General features: G+C 31.0%; 2 pseudogenes; one reads left to right on the top strand and one right to left on the bottom strand.

Moving 5' to 3' along the window:
- Positions 1-5,124: 5,124 nt before the first annotated feature.
- Positions 5,125-14,060, top strand: LOC106451286 (annotated as a pseudogene).
- Positions 14,061-14,542: 482 nt separating this feature from the next.
- On the bottom strand, positions 14,543-17,369 carry LOC106451285 (annotated as a pseudogene).
- Between the last annotated feature and the right edge of the window lie 220 nt (positions 17,370-17,589).

Here is a 17,589-nt window from a genome sequence, read left to right as displayed (position 1 = left end):
AATAATCTTCTAAAATCATGATCTGGTTCGATATTAAAAGCGGGTTTTTAATTAAGTTAAAAATTGTAATTTTATAAAAATCATAAAAATTTCATATGTTTTCTAATAACCATTTAAATAAATTGATTTTGTCATATTTTATATCATTTTATTTTTTTTATATCATTTTAGATTCTAACAATGATAAAATTGCATTAGAATAATTTTGTAGCTATACTTATATATATAAAATTACTTAACTTAATATAAATTTAAAATTTAAAATCTAGTTGGACTAGTCCAACCGTTGATGTACTTGATCTGTCTTTCTCCCACATGATCTGCTATTGATCTGTTTGGTCTGCATGATCTGTTTGATCTGCACCACTTGAACTGCTTTTACCATTCGAACCCTAAGAATATGTTTTTTGATGGCACAGAATTGTAATTATAGTGTTAAAAGAGAAAAACCTATGAAGTATTTTGCTTTTGATAGTATAGATGACGAAGCATGGTCGTGGTCAAGCATATATCCGCATCTTGTTAATCACTTAGCAAACATCATCCACGTCATCTTTGACCTGCTCCACACACCGCTCATTATCGTCCCGGAGACTGCCATCTCCGCGGCCACATCTTCCTCTGTTGACATCCGCAGTACTAGACTCTCATGAAAGAAGTGCACAAAAGAAGTGTTAAGAGGCAACATATGATAAATGAAAATTTTACATCTAGACATACTTTTCACTTCTCTATTTACACAGACATACTTTCAACATGTGAAGTACTTTGTGCTTGTAAATTCTCTAAAAAGCCCTTATGACTTAAAAAATTAAGAATACGTGGTTTGGTTACATTCTCAACCTCTTATTTCATCTTATCCATTATCTCTTACACTTTATTCTTTTCTCTCTCTTTTCTTCTCCATCTCAATTTTTTTTTCATGGTTGATGCTTACAAGATTCTTCAACAAAACCGAAAAAATCAACTTTGATTTCATTATATTAATTCTCATTTCAACTTCAGCATGTTCATATTTTTTTCTTCTTTTGTGGCAATGACATATATCTTGTCGCAAATTCTGATATGGTCCTTTATGACATTTGTAACTATGAACTCGATAAATCTGTCGTTGAAAGGTATTAACTCTCTACACTTTTCACTACCTTCTAATTTTACTCCTTATGTGTTCCAAATCCTAATTTTCTTATTAATCAAGATCTTCTTTTTTTGTTTAGTTGTCAGAGAATCTTTTGGACTAGATAATTGTTGGTCTCAAGGCTCTTTGAAACAAACAAGTTTCCCAAAAAATGGTTGACCAAGTTTCCCAGAAAATGGTTGACCACATCCACTCTAACTTGAGCCATGACCACAACCATTATAACCTAACCTCATTCTATCCACAACTATCCCAGAAACAAGCGTCTACTCCACATCCACTCTACTTTTGAGACATGGTCACAACCATCTTAATCATGACCTCTTCCAAGACCACTTCCATCCTAACCCATCCATCGTAATCCCATCGTAATCCCATCCATTACCATACCTATCCATTGACCACATCCATCGTAATCTCATCCATAACCATACATTTGTCTCCCACAACCATTCTACCTAGACCATAACCCTAACAATGACCTCAATGACCTACTTAAGGCGATTCAAGGTAATAAAATTAAAGTTAATATTTTGCATCTACCATCCTTGACCACATATATCTGACCACAAAACAATTGTGTTAGCCTGATTAATTTACCGAACGATTGAGTTTAACATATTTTAATTTAACGGTTTCAAACAAATCCCACTACTCAATAAACTTACCAATTAATTGTAACAGAAAAAAACTAATTAGTGTTTACTTTTTGTTTGACCAGATTTTAACTCTCATTTCAAAAGGGGTATTTAAGGAACAAAAATACAAAAAGTAGACATAAAGTACACCTCCAGCAGAAAGTACCTAAACATGTTAAAGACCCACAACAAAGTAACCCAAGATGTAATGTTCTTATGATAAATTCTCTAGATGCAGCCATGGATCAGACACTTCGTCACTCTCTTCTCTAACGCAATAGATTAGTCGAACTGCTTTTAAAAGGTTTTGGTTATTTCTTTATTGTATTCGTTGGTTACGTATTTATTTTACATTTATGCTTATTATAAGAAATGGAATTTGATATTAATGGTATTTAGAGTCATTTGCGCTGGTTTAAGGCTAACTAAACTAGCTGTTGCAGTATTTGAACTTATTTTCTCTTCCAAGTAATCACATAGGATGTGACTATTCAAAGAAATTATTTAATGCCAAACTCCAATAGGACACTAAAACACCAAATTTGGTGTAATATCATCTCCAATAGGACACTAAAAATTACACCATCCCACCAAATTTGGTGTAGAATGAATACTGTTACACCTTCATCACACCAAATATTTAAATAATATATTTTATTACTTTATATTTAGTTATAGATAGATTAGTTTTATTAATTAGTTTTAACTTATAGTTAAAATGAATATATCATATATATTGCATTTTTATTTAATTTTCATACGACTAAAAAATTAAAATAATATTGTATTTATATTTTTAATTAATAATATAATTAAATGAGTTATCAGTTACATTAAATTGTAACAAAATAAAAATGCTTTTCATTTTAAATGTGTAAAACTTTAATTTTGACTAATTTTAAATAAAATAAATAAAGTATACAAATTAATTAAAACAAAAATAACATATATAAATTAACAAAAAGATAAAATTACTGAATTCTAATAAATAAATATAAACTTATATGTGATCAATATAATTAATCATAAATACCTAAGAAAAATTACCACATATATCACATTCATAGTATCACTTTTCATGTTTACAGTAATCACTTTTACCTATACTTTTAATGAATGGTAAAAGATACTTATACCCCTAATATTAACTAATCTAGACTTATAGTTTATAGTTAAGGAGTGTGGTAGGGTTTTTGGAATGTGAAATTTAAGATTCGAATAAATATATAAATAAATACTTTAAAAAAATTAACAATAGTTTCAAACATATTTTTCGATTTTCAAAAACAAAATTTTGAAAAAGAAATAAAAAAGAAATTATAAAAAAGTTCAAATTTGAAAAAATATTTTATTTTATTTATTTATTTATTTAATTTATTTTTATTTATTTATTTAAATAATAATTTATTATATATATATGGATAACAAGAGCATAAGAGTTTTTTTGTTACTCAGTGAACAAGTTATTTTCAGAAGTAGTAAACATAAAATTTCCCAATACTTAATGTACTAAATTATCAAAATTAAAAAGTTTGTAATATTAAGTAATAAAAAAATGAATTTGGTGTATTGGTTGGAGATGGAATATAAACTTTGACAGCAAAACACCAAATTTGGTGTAATTTCAACACTAAATTTGGTGTTGTGGTTGGAAATGCCCTTGATCTATCACTATTCTATTAAGAATTATTACAACAATAATCTTACCAACCACTATATAAAAATTCATACCAAATAGTTCTATTTTGCACATATTTATTCTTTTGTAAGTTTCTCATTACTAATCTGCATATGTAATAACAAATCACACTTTCCGAGATTCAAAATGTAAATTTGTTTATGTAAAAATGTTAATAAAACATATCCGAACCGGAATATATAAAGATGGTTAGAACTTAAGAAAATTACAAATTATATTTCAAAAAAAAAATATTTTTTAGTAATTGTCAAATAAAATGAAACACGATAAAATATTATAGTAACAAAATATATTGTGTTACGTAATATAAATAGAACAAACATAATACATATATCTATTATATATGCATATTATAGAATAGAACATAGTAAATAAAACTTACTCATCTTTTTCGATCAGTTTTGAGTCACTCACGCTGTAGAAGATAAATGTATATGATGATACCGGTGGAAATGGTACATGTAACCGCAGCAGAGAATGAGAGGGACTGGAGCAAAAAAAATACGGTGGAGATAATGAAACAATTAATGGTGATAGTAGTGCCGATTGTATAGATGGTGGTGATTAAAAAAATATAGATTTGAAATAAAGAAAAAAAACAGTTAACAGGTTATTTTTGAATGGCATTTTGGTATATATGATAAAAAAATATTGAATATTGTGGACAGATTTTTTTTAATTAGATAATAAAATATAATTTGTTTAATTATTATACAGTGCAATTCCTCTAAAGAAAAAGCTTAAACCCAGAAAAAGACGTGACATGGACGTGATCTTCCCACTATCCAAAATAACATTATTAGTTCTTTCTCATTTATCTCATCTTTTCCTCCCATTCTTCATTTGTTCTTTTTCATATGTCTCCTCTCCTCTTTTATCTTTATCAGTTTCTCTCTTATTTTGGTTCTTTCTTCCTTTTTCATTCTTTTTCTTTCTGTTTCATTTTTAAATGTGCTGATATGATATTGATATGAATCGGGTTAATAAATATAGTATAATATATTGCGTTAGTTTTGATCAAAAATCACTCATGCTTGTTGGAAGAACGAAAGGTCTAAACATGTGCAAAAATATCAAATTTTTCTCTAGAAAATATTTACATGGTTATTTTATTAAATATTTTTCTTATGATGATTATCTCACCAATTCACCTTTTTATTTCTTCATATGTAACTATCTTGGAAAAAAACTTCTAGATACGATTGGAATAATAAAATGCTAAAGCTTTGAGCAAAGTATTATAGTAACCTTTTAAAAGTCATTAAAGGCATTTCGTATTGTTTATTGGACAATGACACAACTTGAAAATTTCATAAATTTGATTCACAGCAAACTATAAATTCTTTCATTTGGTCAGTTTTTATTTCATTGAGAAAAATAGTCAAACAAGTTTCTAATATTTGTGGCCGATGAATTGTAATTAGTTTACTAAGCATATTGGTCATGTTCGTAGCGATCTGCGACTAAGATTATATTCGTTTACGTGTCGTGCGATCTACGATCTACGACTTGCAACATGATAATTTTCCAGTACGGAAAGTGATAATAGAATTAGGAATAATGACTAATCATGTGACTTACAACTAAATAAAACTACGGATACTGACTAATTAAGTGTTCCCTTTAACTCAATGCAACACTTGAAGCTGCCCTTTTATCAGAATACACTTGAGGCTTCTTTTCTATAAATAGAAGACGGCTTGGGAAGTAGACGAACCATAACATTCACAAGAAACCCACTCATATAATATAATGGCTACCACTACTCTCACTTTATTCCTAGGGGTTTTAGCCCTTAAGAGTACCCTTAGCTTCAACGCTGAAGCTAGGCCTCAACCAAGCGATGAGGATCTCGAGTTCGAAATCCACAAGCATGATTTCCCCAAAGATTTCATCTTTGGAACAGCCGTTTCTGCATTTCAAGTCAGTATACCTTTGATGATATCTTAAACATAATATAATGACATCCATTAATTACAACATTGATAAATTAATCTTATCATTTTTGATGTGTTCCGAGTTATAGGTTGAAGGTGCTAAAAAAGGATCTGGGAGAGGCTTCACAAGATGGGATGAATTTACACACATGTTTCCTGGTATTTTTTTTTGTCAAGAAACACATGTTTCCTGGTATAAAGTACGGTTTTCTATTACTTAGGCCAATTCTAATAGGACACCAAAATGGTGTAATTGCATCTTCAATAAGACACCAAAATGACATCATCCCACCAAATTTGGTGTAGACTGAATAGTGTTACAATTCACCATACCAAATATCTAATATACATATTTTATTATATTTCATTTAATAATATATTTCAATTATTATTATTAATTGTTTCAAATTTGTAACTAATTTTTATTATATTATTTTTAATATTTCTACATAGTCAAAATTTTTTTAATTTTATTTCAAGTAAGTAATCAGTAAATTATTATTATCATTTACTTTATATCGTAAAAAATAAATATCATAGAACTTTTATATTTTATTTTTAATAATATAAAATTTTAGTTAATATTTTATAAAATATATAAATTAATAATATACACTGGATAAGATTAAATGTATATTAAAAATGAACTAAACATATTATTATTTATGTGCTTTTCATAATTAATAGTTTGTAATTTTTAATATAAATAAATACATAAAAGAATACTAATCTTAAAATTAAAATATAAATGTAAATAATTTTTATAAACATAAAATTAAAAAAACATAATATTTAAATGTGATAAAATAATTATTTATCAATTAAAAATAATAAAACTTAAAACAAATTAAAATTAAAAACATCAAATAATATATAATAGTACTTTTGGTGTAATATTTAATTTTATGGTTGGATTTGACAAAAAAAAAGTATGACATCAAACATCAAATTTAACGTAATTTTAACACTAAAATTGGTGTCATGATTGAAAATATCCTTAGAAAGTGATTATAAAATTCGAAATCTAACAAAATCAAGAAAAACAAACATGTCTTTTTTTTTTTTGATCAAAACATGTCTTATATCGTCTATTGTACTATTTCATATGTATCTGAAATGGTTAGCTTTTGTTTTGGCCGACAAATGGTTAGGGACTTAGAGTTGAAATCATTGAAATAGTTTCTTTTATTTTGATAACTTAGTCTAACACATTTTGTTTTTATGTTAATTTTAAATCACCAAATTACATTACTAAATCCTTCATAAACAATGAATCACCGCTATTGTCATATCTTTCAGACAAGGTTGAACATGGGGATGATGCAGATATGGGAGTCGACTTTTATACCCGGTACAAGGTACGTCATTGTTACAATGTGTTTACTGGTTTTATAAAATAAAAATTCCAATGTGTATTAAATAGTAGTATATATTATTTCATGTCTATATTGAAAGGATTGCGTGGGATGTGATATTATATAGGATGATATAAAATTAATGAAGGAATTGAAAACGAATGGGTTCAGATTTTCAATCTCATGGACCAGAATCTTCCCTCGTAAGTCCTTCGCATTCTTCCTTGTAATCATTTAACCAAACCACATACTATTAATTAGAATCTAAATGTAAATTTGAAAAGAGGTAATGTTAGCTTCTAACTTCACGCATATATCAATTCTCAGATGGAAGTGTAAGGAAAGGTGTAAACAAGGAGGGGGTGCAGTTCTACAACGATCTTATAGATGAACTTATAGCCAATGGTTGAAAACCTTATAACTTAATTAAGTCATGCTCTTAAATGTTTTACCCCATGTTTGGAATTTCGCTAGGCGCAACGCGTGCGGCTGACCCAGGCCTAGCGCCGAATCAATTAAACGGGGAGAAGGCGGGGATTAATCGGCGCCTAGTTTTACGCATATTAATCTATAATGTAGTGATATGACAATATATATCGTGTGGTGTGGTGGTTCGGAGCTTTTTATAGGAACGTGGAGGTCACGGGTTCGACTAGCAGCTGATGTTTTTATTATATTTTTCTCGATTTAAACTTAAATGAGGGGTAAAATAGACATTTCACTCTTTCATCTTCTCCAACTCAAAATCTGCAACCCTAATCTTCGCCGTTAGGACCAAAATCTCATATGGACCAAAAGGTCAAAAAATAATCTACAGCATCCAAAAAAAATCTGTATGGACCTCTATCATGTAAATTACTTTAACACCCTTAATGAAACTAAATTAAAATAAAATTAAAAACACAAAATTAAAAAAAATTGTGGTCGCCGGCGTAGGGTTTTCTTCTTCCTCATTCTCTGCGTCTTTTCTTCTACTACTCATCGTCTTCAACCATGTTCCACTGCATCGGCATCAAAGATGAAGCTTGTTATCCACCATGTTAAATGGCGTCAAAACTCGTGACATCCCTTGCTTTATCTTGAGCTCTGATGCCACAACCTCTTCTCAGCTTTATTCTCCAACTCCTCCGCCGATTTGGTGAGCCACAACCAAACCTGATTGAGACATCGATCCCAGCGATCCCAACAGCTTCGGTGCTCAGCATGTATTCGACTCCATGACATCTGCATCGTGGATGAAGCTCTTTATCCACCGTGGCCTTCTCTCTTCCAAGACCAGAGCTTGAAATCTTCACTGAACCCATGTGCCTTCACCACACTACGATTCACCACCACAGCTTGTCCTCTCTAAGTTCTCTATCCGTCACTTTTCCCTCATCTCTTATGTGACCTCTGGTGATCCCTTGTGTCAAAGACGAGTATAGCATACTCGACATGCATGAAAAATCTTGCTTTCAAGGCCTAAGTATTGAGAAATGGAAGCTGAATCAACAGCTTTTTCAGGTCCTATACCAAGACTGAGCTCTGTCAAAGATACATCTTCAATAAGAGTGGGATCAGTCAGAGTTTTGATGTTAAGCCTCTCGAGATAAACACTTCACTGAAAATTCTTATAAAAATTAAAGTGGCCTTTTGCGTTTTTAACTTATGATGTGTATTGAAATCTGCAGCTATTGGATGGTCTCTCTGTGGAATGTAGGAAGTTTAAAGATGTTTTGGAGAGTAAAGTACTTATAATCTCAAAAGATATGAAAGATGACAGGTCTAGTAAAAGCAGCTAAGTGATCAGTGTTGGCTTACCAGCTTATGAAATTATCTATGAGATTTTATAGTCTGTCAAAGTCAATACATCCGGCTTGTTACTTAATAAAGTCTCAACCTTTTATTTTGTTTTCTTACTTTCACTTCTGATGATTTTTTTTTTGTCATCTACTTCTGATGATTAAACAAAGAACATAATATTTTATTTATCGGCACGACACTCCCAATGTTTTACGTGACTGCATTTATGCTAAAGACACAAAAACAAAATAATTTAATGATTATCATTTACGTAACATATGTAACTATAACTTTTATGAATATATTTGATTTATCTTTACAAACATCAAACATATTTTTACATGTGAAAGTATTAGTAAAAGCCCTAAAACTACTGATTTATATCATTACAAACATCAAACATATTTTAAGAAGTTATTCAAAAATATATATCATTTAAAACTACTGATTTATATCATTTACTAATTAAATGTAATTTTAACAAAATTATTTGATTAAAATGATTTATTTTGTTAAATAATATATTCTTTTTCGACTTGTGATGGCTTATGCATCATCTTTTGTTTTCTCGGTGAAAGTATATTTCTATTGATAAAATCCAGAGTTGGTTGGATGGCTCTTTGAGACATGCATGCAGGGAAGAGTGAATTTTGGAGATTTTTTTTATCTAAATCAGCTTTCTCAATTGGATCAGCCGCTATGGTGATTGAGATTTTTAAGGAAACTTCCAAAGTATTTAGGGATTTATCGTAAGGATCCATTCTTTTTTAAGGATTTTTTAACTCAACTTCCAGATCAATTTTTAAATCTAAACTATAAATACAAACTTATAATAGGTTATTAATAACGAAAATAAACTAATATTTTCATATCAATAAGCTTTTTTATATTTTCATTTTTTATTTGGATAACTTAATAAAATTTCATAATATTCTAAAGAATCACAAATTTATGTAATGTTAAAAAATATATGAGTAATTCCATCAATTTTTTTAAAAAAAATACTATCAGATATTTTGTGTTTTTAGCGGGTTAATAGTGAGTTTTTGGATTTTTACCGGGCTCTATCTAATTTTTAATTAACGTTTTTTTTTCATTAAATATGAACCGGATTATGTATAATGTATCGGGTCTATTGATTTAACCACGAATCCAGGTCGGATATGAAAAAAATTCTTAAAACTCAAATATTATTATAATCGGTGTTTTACACTTTCTATTTAAAAACAACAATGCCACAGCTATTATAAATTGTATAACTAGTTCAAATGTACAATTAGTACTGCTAGTACAACTGATATAACTGTACAACTGATATAACTGTACAACTAGTACAACTGGTACAACTGATAAAAATAATTTTAAATATTTAAAGTTAAATGAATATGGGCCGGGTTTTGGGTATTGAGTTTGGGTTCGGATTTAGTTGGTTGGGTTGGTAAATAAGTTAAAGTTTTTAGGTTTGATGGACATTTTGCTGACTTTTCATATTAAATTTAATTCTAAAAGAAATTCAAATTATAAGGGGTCCATAATAGATTTTTTCAGATGCAAGTGGTCCATTATAGAATTTGATCCTCGCCGTTAGCCATTTTTAGAACATTTCTACAGCACGTTTTTACACTTTCTTTTATCTTTTACACTTGAACACGATAAACAGAACAAGGTCTCTAAGTTCCAACACATCACATTAGATTTTAGTCGAATACTGAGCAAAATTTTTTTTTTTTTCGTATTCCGATTTTTGGACCGATTCTGTTCTAATCGCGGCGGTGTCGTCCCGCCGACCGCTTTTCCGGCGCGTATACAGTGTCCGCGGCCGCGTTTTAGAACCTGGGTTTTACCTAGTTATTTCAACTTCTCTTATAGTAAAGATTTTGTAATAATAATTAACAGAGATTCAGCCTTCTATTACTCTGTTTCACTGGGAATCCCCATTTGCTCTAGAAGTGGAGTATGGTGGTTTTTTAGACGAAAGAATTGTGTAAGTAATTTTGCATGTAAAGAAACTTCAAAATGTATTTTTATATGCCAAAAAGAAAAAAAAAAACAATTTCCAACTATTTGATTATTTCTTGTAACCAATGCTTACAAATTAATTTTAATGTAGAGAGGATTTCCGGGAGTTTGCGAAATTCTGCTTTGAGAATTTCGGAGATAGGGTGAAGAACTGGGCAACATTTAACGAGCCATCGGTATATAGTGTTGCTGGTTATTCAAAAGGCAAGAAAGCGCCAGGACGGTGCTCTCCATTTGAAGTCCTCAAATGTCCTTCAGGAGATTCATCCGAAGAGCCTTACAAAGTTACTCATAACCAGATCCTTTCTCATCTTGCTGCTGTTGAAGAATTCCGAAAATGCGTCAAGGTTAGTGCTAGAAATTTTCATATATATAATCCTAAACCCTATAAATAATAGTTCCATGATTTCCTTGCTACGTTTGGAAATATAGTGCCAAGAGAACGGAGGAAAGATTGGAATAGTGTTGGTATCTCACTGGTACGAACCTAAAGATCCAAATTCTGGTAAAGATGTTGAGTACGCAAGACGAGCGCCCTCGAGTACCAACTCGGATGGTGCGTTTCTATTTTGTTTGCCAACCCTGATATGTATTCATGATTTGATTAATGTAATGTTTGATTATGTATAAGATATTGGACATACATATTGCTTTCTTAACTACGTACGAATGTGCAGGTTTCTTCGCCCTCTCACATATGGACATTATCCAACGGTGATGCAAAAAGATGTAAACGTCCGATTGCCTGAATTTACCAAAGAAGAATCTGAGAAACTAAAAAAATCTTTGGACTTTGTCGGATTAAATTACTATGGTGCATTTTTCACTACCCCTCTCACCAATATCAATGCATCGGAGCTTAGTTATACCAACGACGTAGGCGCAAAATTATCAGGTACTTTTTATCCATTTTCATTTTTGTGCATAATAAAATAATCTGTTCTCTCTATTTACGGAACAGTGCCTCGATAGGAAGAAAAGAAACTTACGCCTATGATAGCAATATTTTTTTTTCAAAAAATAAGGCATAACCTAGTTTTAGTATTATGGACAAAGGTCCCACGTCGAAAATTAGAAGAGATCCTTAGTAATATATAAGATAGATGAGTCAATCTACTTATAACTAATTGGTTTTAGGTTGGAAGCTCATCTATTTTAACATGGTATCAGAGCCCGATCCAAACAATCCAACCCGATCCATTATTGATCCAACCCAAAGTCGGTCCATCGATCCTTGCCCAAGCATTCCGAAATTGACGCTTAAAGAGCCATCATCTCGAGGAGGCGTATTAGAGACAAAGGTCTCACATCGGAAATTGGAAGGGATCATTAGTAATATATAAAATAGATAGATGAGTCAATCCACTTATCACCAATTAGTTTTAGGTCGAAAGCTTTTCTACGGCTAGTACTAGTCTTATATAAAGATTAATGGTAGTATAATATAATTATAAAACATAGTTTATATGATGAAAGCACTTTGGTAATTAGGATAAATAAAACATTGAGTTATAATGTACTAAGTAACAAATAGGTAGATGATTAGTAGGCAAATTTACAAAAAAAAAAACATTTTTAAAAATTTATTTCAAAATAATATTACTGATATAAATTTCCAAAATAGAGAAAACTAATTATATATAATTCTTAAATCTCAATCCCACCTCCACTCTCTGAATACTAAACCGGAAACCTTAATAACTAAATCTTAAACTCAAATATGAAATATATTTACATTATATTTAAATAAATGCTCTTTTGGGAATTTTTCCATGTATGCTAATTTTACTATAAAACGTGATTAAAACTATTTGACAACATTTTTCCCTTTTAATTATTAGTTATTAAAGAATTAGAGTAATTAGAATGATTGAAATTATAGTTTTTGATGCATTTTCTGAAATACTTTTAAAATTAAAGTTGATAAAAGTTTACTTTTGTTTGAGTATGGCATAAGAAACATTGAAAGAATGAGTGCTTTTTACTAAATAAAATTAATTATTGTTTTATAATTACTATTTTGTTTGTTAATTTAGTTTTCATATATTAGTACTTTATATTATTTTATATTTTTATTTTACTAATATATTTTATTATTTATTCTTTAATCGCACGGCTTTGTCTATATATATAGTATATATATATGAAAATTACTATATATATGAAAATTTGTGTTTTTTGGTTCCTGCAGCTGAGCAAAACCATTCACCACATCTCAAGGTATGACATTACACATGAGTACATTATATGTAGATTATGGATTTTAATTGACTGCGAAAAAATCTGTCAAGTATTTCTTTATGGTTTTCGAAAGTATTTCTTTTTTTTTTTTAATTCTACGAAAGTATTTCACTTACAAAATTACTAAAGTGGATGGCTTTTAATTCACAAAAACAAATGAAAATGATCAGTTAACAACCTATATACTATGTCTTGTTTAATCTGCAGACAACTTCAATGGGGATAGTGATATATCCAGCGGGTTTGATGAATCTCTTGAGACATATCCAAGACGAATACAAGAATCCAGAAATTTATATTATGGAGAATGGTAACCCAACTAACAATATATAAATACATACTCATATGCACATGTGTGCATGTATGTGACTGAGTAATCACTAAACATTGTGATGGTGTTGGCTTTTTTTTTTGTAAAAAAAAATTCTGATTAAAATTAAATTGGTAGGGATGGACGAAATCGACAATGGAACCAAGACCGTAGCCGAAGCCACAAACGACTACGGGAGAAAAGAGTTTATTAAGAGTCACATCTTAATCATGGGTAAAGCCATCAGGTATATACGAATATATCACTAACTAATATGCTTACTAAAAATACTTTTATAAAAATTAACTAAAGACATAGAAAAATACTTTTATATCACACATGTGATGGATGATTCACAGGCTGCACAATGTGAGATTAAAGGGTTACTACATATGGTCGTTAATGGACAACTTCGAGTGGGAGAGAGGGTATAAAATGAGGTTCGGACTGTATTACGTAGATTACGATGATAACTTGAAACGACACATGAGGTCATCTGGAAAATGGCTAAGCGAGTTTCTTGATTCCAAAGAGTCTCTCCACAAATGCTACTTCGAAGACCATCGTGAGAAAGGATATGCTCCCAAGCTGTTCGACACTGAGTATTTGGATCCTAATAACTGGCGTCTAAGCTACGCGAGCGATATCTGAAGAAATTGTGAAAGTGATATGATCATTGATACTATCTTTTCGGTTAACGTCAAGCTTCAGCTAATCATATATTTATGTAGTTTAAATAATATGGATTTGGCAAAAAAAAATTGAAAAAACTATGCAGTGTGCGATGAATACAAAGTTGACATGGTGATGATCTCCATATATTTTTTTCTATGTATTTTTGTCTTCAGAAAAAAAATTGTATTTGTGTCTTTGTGAGGGCATGAGTCTGCCTGCATACACGAACTAATAATAAAAAGAAGAAAACTATCACGGAATGTTAATTTCATGTGTTCTGTTTTGTTCCTAAGAGCAACCCCATCGGTGGGATGCAAATTTAAGATTCTTAAAAATAAAAAATAAAACTTATATTTAAATGTGTTGTGGTTGTGTATTTAATTTTAATTGCTTTACATAAATATTGACTAATAATGAAAACCTCACATAATTGTTAAAATATTGGTTCAGAGAACCTAAGAGCACCATTAACGCAAAGGGAGGGGAGCATGGTTCTAAAACTTTTTTTTATTATTAACTTTTTGTTTTATCCGATTTAAAAAAAAAAGAAAAAAAAATTAAAAATAGACCAATCGCGGGCCGCCACGTGTTAGTGGGGCCCGCGAAAATGGCAAAACCCTCAGACACTCGCCTCTTGCGGAAGAGGTAGAAGAGGCAAGTTTTAATTAATTGTGGGACCCACATGATTTTAAATTATTTTTTTCTTGAAGAGGCAGCGTTTAGAGGCCCCGTTAATGCTGCTCTAAGTAATTTCTCTTTCCTCCTTTTCTATATTTTTATTTGGTTATATAATTGTCTAGAACTTGCCGTTGGAGAAGCTCTAAAGTAGTTATCTCAAGTTTAAGATGAAAGACATAATTAAATTAAGAAAAATACAGAAGAATCTTTTACAAAAAAGAGTACAGAAGAATCGACCACAGAAAAAAAAAAAGAAACAAACTTGAGAAAATAAAATTTAAACAAATAAAAGAAAAGTATGACTATACAATGAACTGATGCAACCATGCATGATCAAGATTCAGGCATATATCCTCATCTTGTTAATCACTTTGTAAACATTATCCACGTCATCATCATCGTCATCTTTGACCTCCTCCAAACACCGCTCATTATCCTCCTCTGCTGACGTCCGCAACACTAGACACGACTCGCATGAAAGAAGTGCACAAAAGAAGTGATAAGAGGCAACATATGATAAACTCTCTAGCTGCAGCCATGGATCAGACTCTTTCTCTCTTGTTTAAAACAGATTACAATAAATTAGTCGAACTGCTTTTAAAAGCTTTGGCTCTTTGTCTATTGTATTTTTATTATTACGTTTTACTGTAACATTTATGCTTATACAAGAAATGGAATTTGCTATTAATGGTACTTAGAGTAATACTTTGCGCTGTTCTTAAGGCTAACTAACTGTTGCAGTATTTTGAACTTATTTTCTCTTCCAAATAATCACTTATTTAGAAAATGAATTTCTTCATTTTGGCTGGTAATATTCAAAGTTATTAAATTATCAAGGGATTTTAACATAAAAAACCCCTCAAGTAAGTTTCATTTGGGTAAAAACCCCTCAAGTAAGTTTGTAACATATAAACCCCTCAAGTTATATTTTTTTAATGTTTTAGTCCCTCCGTCTACAGTGACGTTAAAAACTGAGTTTTTGTCGTTAAGTGCAAACGCTGCATTTCATGGCTTTTGAAAAAACGTCACGTGTTTCATATCTTCTTCATCTGAAACCAAAATTCCCAAATCAAAAACATTAGGGTTCATCTAAGTTCCTTTGGAGATCATCTTCTTCATTTATTCTTATTTCAGTAAGTTAAGATAACTCTATATTTTGATTTTGGATCTTCTGTTTTCAATTTCGTGTGCTATTTGGTAATTGTGGGTTTATATTTTGATGTTTCCACTCTCAATTAAATTGTAGTGTGAAAGAGATTGATAAGCGTGTTCGGTTTAGTTATGATATTAGAGATGACAATTCAACTGGAGGTTACAGAGATTCTGCGATGGAGACAAGTTCCCCCGAGGAGAGAGTAGTGCAGCTGCTCCATCCATATGGAGTTCCAGATTATGTTCGAAACCCATCGAAGTACATTCGATACAAATTTGATGAAGGTGAGGTTGATGAAGAATCCAACAGGAAAGCATACATGGAGTTGCTCAACATGATCAGGAGCCGAGATGAGCCTCTGGTTGAGCTTCCAACGTCAGTGGCTTTTGTACCAAAGAGGAAACCTACAGGTGAGAGAAAAGTAGGAAACACAGACAAGAGTTATGAGGGAAGAAGAGGTGAAATAGCTGTAGAAGATAACTCTTGGCTGATAAACAAGCAATGGAAGAAAAAGAGTTGATGGAGCTGAAGCAAGACTTGTTTGATATGAAGAAAGACATAAGTGAGACTAATGGTGTCTTGGAGAGTATTAGAGCTAAGTTTTAGAATTATTGTTCGTTTATTTTGGTCAATTAGTTGTCGTTAGTTGCGGCTGTCCTTTGATCAAATTATTGTCCTTAGTTTCGTTAGTTTTTGGTGTCTTTTGGTCAACTTTTTTTCCTTCGCTGTTGTTATTTGAAAAGATTATTTGTCACTTATACTCAAGTTATTGATAGTCATTTGGAGTTGCTTAATTGTTTAGATTATCTCATTTTAAGAAACACATGTTGTCGGTGCTTTAAAGATAGAAGACAAGGAAACAAATAACATCAAAATAAAAATGAGTTTACGAAGAACAACCACGGGTTTACATGAAACCCATAGTAGTGATGGTTCTATGAAGACCTGAAAAAATCCTAAATAGAAAAGTTCTAGCAAGACCTTAACCAAGTTTACATCAAAATTCAAGAAAAGAAAACAAAGAGTTTGCAACAAAATAAGTCTTAGTCACGTGCATCTACTGTCTGGCCAAATGCATCCGTCGTCTTGTTGAGTGCACCCACTGCCTTCGGTTTCTTAGAAGGTCTTCCTGGTGGTAGCGGAGGCGGCTTAGGAACTGCAGGCAGCTTGCATTTTCGTTTGTTGTGACCAGTTTGGCGACAATTACCACATGTCTACATATGAGCAACAAAACATATCAAACCCAACCAACATAACACAAAATAACAGACAATTGAAATAAGTTTAGTAATGATTACCACAACAACATTCGCATGAACAGAAGGAAATTCTGATGGTTGTTTAGCTGGATTAGGCGGATTGATTGTTTAGTTAAGTTGTTTAGTGCTATCAAACGTAGACTACAGATGGATAAAATATCTGTAAAATTTGATACGATATGCACCATTTCTAGTCGAAATAAGTACCCCTTTGCAAATCGTTTAAAGCACTAGGTAAGCATGGTCATTCCTACTTGTTCGAATTTAAATCAGTTCTTTTGAATATATTAAAATTAAAGATTCAGACTCTATTCAAATAAATTTTGTTTTCGAATAGGGTTGACAGATTTGGATATATATGGCTTAAAATCAGTGGTTAGTAGGATACCCACTAATAGGCCTGAGCATTTAGAGTCTCAATCGAATTTCGGTTTTGTCCAATCAGATTTCAGTTTTTTGGGTTTATCAAAAGCAGCCTCATTCGGATTATATGAAAGTTCAGTTCGAGACCGGTTGGGGTTCTATCGAATTTGGATCGAAGTTAGTAAATCTTTAAAATACCGGTATAACCCGATGTACTTTCGGGTTCGGTTTATTTGCGTAGTCCTACCCACTAATATGGTTTAGATTGAGTATTTCTACACAAAACGACTACAAATATTTTGTTCACTCGATTTTCAATTTGGTTCAGGTTCAATACCAACT

This window comes from Brassica napus, chromosome A5, assembly GCF_020379485.1.
Source record: "Brassica napus cultivar Da-Ae chromosome A5, Da-Ae, whole genome shotgun sequence".
In the NCBI taxonomy this organism is placed as follows: Eukaryota; Viridiplantae; Streptophyta; class Magnoliopsida; order Brassicales; family Brassicaceae; genus Brassica; species Brassica napus.
Note: the sequence above shows the minus strand (reverse complement) of the source record. Positions and strands in the feature narration are given on the sequence as shown.